Source organism: Schistocerca serialis, chromosome 5, assembly GCF_023864345.2.
Source record: "Schistocerca serialis cubense isolate TAMUIC-IGC-003099 chromosome 5, iqSchSeri2.2, whole genome shotgun sequence".
Classification (NCBI taxonomy): Eukaryota; Metazoa; Arthropoda; class Insecta; order Orthoptera; family Acrididae; genus Schistocerca; species Schistocerca serialis.
Window position 1 is genome coordinate 277755433 of NC_064642.1, and position 7290 is coordinate 277762722.

A 7290-nucleotide genomic window follows, 5' to 3' on the forward strand; every position below is an offset into this window, starting at 1 on the left:
GCGGGAGAAGGTACAGAAGATGTTAAATCAAGGGGTTATCCGTCGCTCGACATCTCCGCATGCCTCTCCGATATTCTTGGTACCGAAGGATCAGGGTAGTGATTTCATGGCGGTGGTCGATTACCGTCGTTTGAATGAGAAGGTGGTGTTGGAGTCAGTTCCGTTGCCTGATCTACACAATTGCTTTACTTGGTTTTCAGGCGCGTCTTTGTTCACCGTTCTTGACTTAAATCAAGCTATTATCAGATTCCGTTGACCGAGGAGTGTAAACATGTTACAGAGTTTTGCACCGATTGGAATCTATTCGAATTTAACCGGGTCCCATTTGAGCTGGCTACCGGAGCTGCTGTGTTGACTCGTTCATTAGATAGTATGCTGGGTGAATTTAAATTGCATTTTGTTCGTAACCATTTGGATGACCTTGTGATATATAGTAAATCGTTTGAAGAGCTTTTGAGTCATTTATATCAAGTATTTACTAAGCTTCAGCAGGCAATTTAACCGTTAACCTCTCGAAGGTTACACTTGCGAGGCCACAGATTTCCTTTCTAGGCCATATTGTTTCAGGAGGTGAGGTTCGGATCGATCAAGAGCTCACTAAGACCTTGCGCGCACTCCTACCCCCTGATAAGCGGGGAGTCGCTAAGTTTATTGGCATGGTATATTATTCCAGGAGGTTCGTTCCGAATTTTGCGGCCTTTGCTGCCCCTTTGAATCAGCTTCCTAAAAATGGAGTTAAATTTACTTGGAGTCCTACCCAGCAGGGGGTCTTCGAACACATCAAAACCGCCATCGCTAATCCACCGGTGCTTGGGGTGCTTGTTTTAGATAAGCCTTTTATAGTTCAGACAGACGCGTCGAGTGCGGGTGTGTCAGCCGTCTTATTACAGGAATGGCAAGGTCAGCGGCAGTCTTTGGCCTACGCCTCGCGCCGTTTGAATGATGCTGAGGCAAAATACTCAGTTTGCGAATGTGAGGCCTTGGCGGTCCTATTTGCATTAAAAGAATCTGGTTTCACCTTGAGCACAAACGTTTTTTGCAGGAAATGGATAACCAAGCCTTAAGTTGGGTTTTGGCTAGGCCACGCAAGACCGGCCGAATCGCCCGTTGAGCGGTGAGAATCTTAGGGTTTAAATTTGGGGTTAAGCATATCAGAGGTTCTGAGAATGTGGTGGCTGATGCTCTCAGCCGCATGTTTCACCCACCATCTGATGGTTCGGAGGAGCAGCATCACGGTCCACTTCTGGGTCAACTTTTGGTTTTGACGGAGGTGCCTCAGTTGTTTAGTAATCTTGAAGATAACCCGGTGCAGGATGAGGAATTGGGTCCCATCAAGCAGCAGACTAGGTTGGGTGAGGTTATTGGAAATTACAGCTTGAGGAAAGGTATCCTATATAAAGCAGTGGGCCGAGAGCGCCACCCTCGAATTTGCCTGCCACGAACATTAATCCAGCCAGTTTTTCGGTATTTTCATTACTCTTCGGTGGGAGGTCACTTAGGGACATATAAAATTAAGCAGTATGTGACTTGGTCTCATCTTGAGCTTGACATTAAGTTAGTTGCCGGTTGTCATCTGTGTCGGGCAGCGAAACCTACTATTGCCCTTCAGCAAGGTCTGTTGTCTTCGGAACGTGAAAATTATCGAATGGATCGTCTTTATATCGATTATGTGGGTCCATTGCCACGTTCCAGTTGAGGAAATATGTATATTTTGATGGTAACTGATGCCTTTTCTCGCTTTACTTGGCTTATTTCAAGTAGAAGTGGTACTACCAACGTAAATATTTCTCGCCTTACTAACACCTTTTTGATCTTCGGGGCTCCTAAGAGCTTGGTTAGTGATAATGCCCCTGCTTTTGTGTCAGATAAGTTTAAGGACTTCTGTTTTGGGAATGGCATCAAGCACATAAACACACCGTATTACCCTCAGGGGTCCTTTGCTGAACTTGTAAATCGGAACCTAAAATCAGCTTTAATAATTTGCCATCAAGTTAAACCGAGTAAGTGGGATACTAACTTGTCCTGGATTAATTTTGCGTTTAACACTGCGGTTCATGAAGCATTGAAGACTACTCCAGCATCCATCTTATTGGCCTATCCTATCAATTCGCCTTTGTCTGCCTTACGGCGCATCCAAAACTTACTTCCTGAGCGGGTATCCCCGGAGTTAATTAGAACAAATGGAATCGTGCTCATCGCAACATAGCGGCTGCCCATGCTCAAGCCGTGCAGTACAACCGCAATAGGCGTCCTTATCAGGGAAAACCGGGAGATCAAGTTTATACTACGAATGTTCAGGGTCGAGGAGGGTTGGGGGGCCGAGCAGGGAAGTTCAAACCCCGCTTTATAGGTCCATGCACGGTGCTCCGGGTGTTGAGGCCGGTTAACCTGTTAGTCAGACTTGATCAGATAAGTAGGGAATATTATGTCCATTTGAGGCAGGTGAGGACTTTGAGTTCGGGCGCCTGTTGTAGTTTGAGGGGAGGAGGTTGTGCAGTGGTAAAAATAGCTGTTTTGAAGAGCGCGCCGCAGCGCGTAGTGCTACGCAGTCGCCCTCCGTTTCTGGCAGTGGCGCCGGTGTGGCAATCGCAGCTTTGGTGTCTCCCTCTGGTGGGAAAGGGGAAAGGTTGCCTGTTCACGTGCATTTAAGGGGCGCTATGAGCTCGTGAGTCGGTTAGTCTGGGTCAGTCTCTCGTCCCCAGCATGCTAGTCTGTCTGTCGTCCGTATTTGTTAGGCAGCTAGTGTCCGTCCGTCGTTGGCAGTACTAGTATGTCTGTCGTTCGGATCAAACTCTACAGCCGGCAAAATGAGAATCTTTCCACTCCGCCAGTAAGAGAACTCAGCGGGTGGTCGCCCGGTAGGGGCTTAGTTTCTGCATCTGTGTCTGCGCGTTAGGCCGCCAGTCTGCTCGAGTTTGCTCAGGCAATGTTCATTGACGGTTGGATCGATCGGTTGGTCGGTCGCGCTCTGAGTCACAAGATTACTTATCCGTCTTGAGCGTCGGCGCGTGTGAGATCGCCAAGTGAGTCCAGTGGGCCGCGCCGTATAGCGAGGCGTAGTGACTTCGCGCTCGACGCGAGAGCAAGAGGAGTCAACCCACGACATCAGTCTGGCCGGTGCAAGCTGCGACGCCGTGAGACGGGAGATCGGCGCGCCTTCCTGCGTCCGTTGAGGCGTCCGGCACCGGACGGTTCGGGAGAGCGATTTGGGGGTGCTGCGCCAGGTATTCTCGAGAAATCACAGTTTATTAGAAGTGCTTGGTGATATGTTGCTTGATTTACTCTTGTTACATTCTACTTGTTTTCTTGGTGAGGTCACCATCCAATTTGCTTTGGGGTCGTCCCACTATACTTCTCCGTTTGCCCACCTGCGGGAAGGTGGTTGTTTATAAATTGGGTGGTTCTTTTTTCCCTTGAGGAGAAGGGGCGGGTTAGTCCGACCTGCGGTTCGGGTTGTTCGGTAATCTCCCTATCGATCTACCGCACGTTAGTAGCGGCCACTGTCATTTTTGTCGGATTTGGTGTATTAACGAATTTACTGCTTCGAGTTTAACGGCCTAATACCTGAAATACGTTTTGATCTTTGGAAACTTCGATATTATTGCCTATGATCTTAAGAGGCGGTATCTGTGTACTGTAGAACATCTTAACTATTGTTTGGCCAACCTTGTACAATTTTATATAAGATTGCATTTCATGGACTTTTATTTAAATGATCATCTTAGTATATAAAGTTGCCACCCTTTCACCGTAAGACTTTTCTTATAAGTTAAAATCAAGTGGCACCTTCAGTAGCAAGGTTAATATTTTGATTGTTAGTGTTTTGTACCAATTCCATCCCTCCTACGGCGGGATGTGTGCTTGTGTAAATTGTTAATACTCTTAATTTAAAGTTATTAGGTGTGTTGCAGATTTAGACCAGTGTAGTCTTTCAGAGGCTGTTGTGAGCGGTCGTAACTACTGCCGTGTCAAAAGGAAGCGGCAAGGTTCTCTGCCCGAAAGCCCATTCTGTCCAAACTTGTTTCTTTCTGCCTCTGATTAAATTGTAACTTTGATATTTAGAGTTTGCTTTATTATTATAATTTTAGATCTGTTTCTTTTAAAAATTGCTTTGAGGCACTGTTAAGGTGTATCAAATTCTCATTTGTTAAAACGAATTTTGGTTTTGATTTTATCAGTTACTTCCTGTAAACTACTTCCATGCTTACGTCGTGTGATTAAATGTGTTAATGTTCTTGTTGAATCGCTAGTAAATAAAATAAATTCTAATTAATATTCTTTGAAAATAAATCACGATTCAGAGGAATTTGAAATTTTTCATTGACATCCCCTACTGGGTTCATTGCATGTTAATGAAGACGTAAAAAAGAAAGAAGTCTTGAATTGTAACATTGAGTAAAGGTAGCCTGCACATTTGTAACCTGCCTCTGTTTATTCCTCTGCAGAAGATGTTTCAAAAATCTCTAGAAGTTCTTCAGTCTTTCAATACTCTCAAGATAAGAGAAGCTCTCATAGTCCTCCCAGTCCGGCAAAGGGGTCGGAACCAGCTTGGTCGTTGGCGCTCTCAGAGCGTATGCTGCTGAAAAGTCCCATACTTTTGTTGGATTCCCTTACAGAGTTTATTACGTCCTTTTCTAAAGCCGTAATATCACTCAGAGACGTAAGATGGCAGTGAGTGGCTATAACTGCCAAGTTTAAACTGTGAGCAGTGCAGTGCACATAACATTCTTTTGGTTGTATATCGAAAACTGATTTAGTCCTTTGAACTTACCTCTCGTATTTGAGGCACCGTCGTAGCACTATCCCCTTAAGTTAACCATTGACAAATCAAGACGAGCAAAAAGTCTTCTTAATAATACTAAAGAGAGTTTTTGATTCAGTGTTCGGGTCTTGTACAAGCCAATAAAGTCTTTATTGATGATTAAGGAATAATCGACAATACAATTACCAAATGACACTTGCTCGTGAATCTTGATTAAAGCCAATACCTTTCTCAACACAAAAGTTCCCAATAGATCAATGATCTCATTTTGAATGTCGTGGGATGTCCACTTATACCCCGAATGAGCTAACCAATCTTTAAACGCAGGTATGTCATTCTTCAGGAGTTCCAACAATTGAAAAAAAAATTTGATTTTACATCTGTCCTTGTATCCATAGAAATTGCATGGTAGCAAAAATTGTCCAAAGAGCTAAACGGCCTTTCTTCGTATCACGATCTAACTGGTCTTTCAACTGGGAGACCACATTTCGGGTAGTGATAGAATTTAGTTTCAGAAAACCTTCTTCATGCATAAACGTATTTTCATGAAGATGGAATATTTCCAAAGCCATTTTCCAGATAGAAAACACTACTGAAGTAATTGCATCATCTTTTTTGAAGAAAATTATAATAGGTTTTTTGCATCTGCCTCCTTGCATGTTTTACAAAACTTTTTTGGCACATGCTTCATATTCTAGCCATGTATAATTGAATAACCAGGACTTCTGATATGATCTTCCCTTACCCTATTGTCCAGGTTTCAGTTTTGAATTGTTCTCGCCTGAAGACGACGAAGCAGTTGACGACACAATAATTGTTGGAGATCAGTATCAACTTCCAAGCCCGCCTTTTTGGTAACAAATTTATCCATTGTAAACTTAATTCACAATACACTATGAGACTAAAGTAAACGAATAAAATATAGACGTATAAAACAGTAAACCAGAAACTTACGTCGGAACACTAAACACGTCTGCAGTGTGCACTGAGCGAGACTATGCACACTGAATGACTGCGACAGCAGGGTGAGCTTTATATAGCCACGGCGTCGTATTGTCTCGTAGCATCAAGGCAACACGAGGCGGAGGGTTCCAGACGCTTCTGCTCCAGTTCTTTTGATGTCCCCGCGGCCGCAGCAGTGGCCTGCCGGCGCCAGACATTACCCGAAGGTTCGAGCACCGGGACAAATTGTAAGTGCACCCACAGCACCGTAACACTACCATGATTCACACCACTCATTTTCTGTTAACCTGCTTACTACCGTAATAATTATTTGTTTTAATTCATTACTGAATGTAATTTAAAAGGTAACTATCGTCGAACAAGGGAAACAAAAAGCTCCAACATAATTTTGTGATTTTACAAAGCATACTGGAACCAATAATTTTCATTATTTATTACGAGCTCGGGCATAGCGTGTGCTTTCGCACAAGGTCAATGTCCGGGAAGCCATTCGTACGGGACTTGGTAGATTAATCTGCCACGAGTAATGAGTATGATGGGCAAACATCTATTAGGAGCACTACGAATGTAGTGGATTGGACATGTTGGGAACGTGGATCTCACGGGGAGCGTGCAAGGGATAAGTCCCTGCAGACGCACTGTCCTCTGTGTCCTCGGTGGCTCAGATGGATAGAGCGTCTGCCATGTAAGCAGGAGATCCCGGGTTCGAGTCCCGGTCGGGGCACACATTTTCAACATGTCCCCAATGAAGTATATAAACGCCTGTTTGCAGCTAGGGTGCCCATTTAATTATCATTTCACTAAAAAATACGCTTTAAAATGTCTCTATCATCAGAAGAGTTCTGGGAACTCCATGTCCTAGCGTTGATGCACATCCAAATTTTTCTGCTTATAAAATCAAGTATGATTAGTAAAATTATTTTACATTATTCCAATTTCACATAAGTAAGCAATCAAAATTTTAGTGACTCCTAAGGTTCTTTTCATACGAGTGACATGCCAATGAAGGTAACCAAAGGAGAAATGCTCCAAGCAGATCGCTAAAAAGGAGAATATGCTACACTTTAAACGACTCACTGAAAAATGGGTTACCAACTGTCTCGCCATCTTCAAAAATTTTCCCAAAAATTATGTCACTCGAACATTTTTTACCCTGAGGGAGGAAAGAATGTGTCACTGGGAAGGAGACAGATAATCTCGGAGACAGTAGACAGTGGTTGTGCTAAGGAGCGAAGGAGATAGTGGCAGTGTGAGAGAAAGGCAGGGAGACAGTGGTAGTGAGCCATACTTGTCAGTGAGAGAAGATTGCTAGGAAAAGCGCGAAGGAGACGGTGGCATGGGAGAAGCTGGTGGAAGCTGGTGATACCCAGTGATAGTGAGAGACAGTATATGACAATGACAAGGAGAAAGAGTGACAGTGACAGAGGACGAGACAACTGCAGTGAGGAGGAGAGAGAGCAAGAGCGAAACAGTGAAATGTACAGAGACACAAGGAGATGATGACAATGAGTAAGACTATATGAGTTTGTGAGAATGGGCAAGTGAGACTAGATGTTTATGAGCGT

The 7290-nt window shown here is 44.0% G+C and overlaps 1 non-coding gene across 1 annotated transcript; it reads left to right on the top strand.

Moving 5' to 3' along the window:
* The first annotated feature begins 6375 nt into the window (after window positions 1–6375).
* Trnat-ugu (transfer RNA threonine (anticodon UGU)) lies at window positions 6376–6449 on the top strand. The gene has a single exon. It is a non-coding gene; the product is annotated as a tRNA-Thr (tRNA).
* The last annotated feature ends 841 nt before the right edge of the window (window positions 6450–7290 follow it).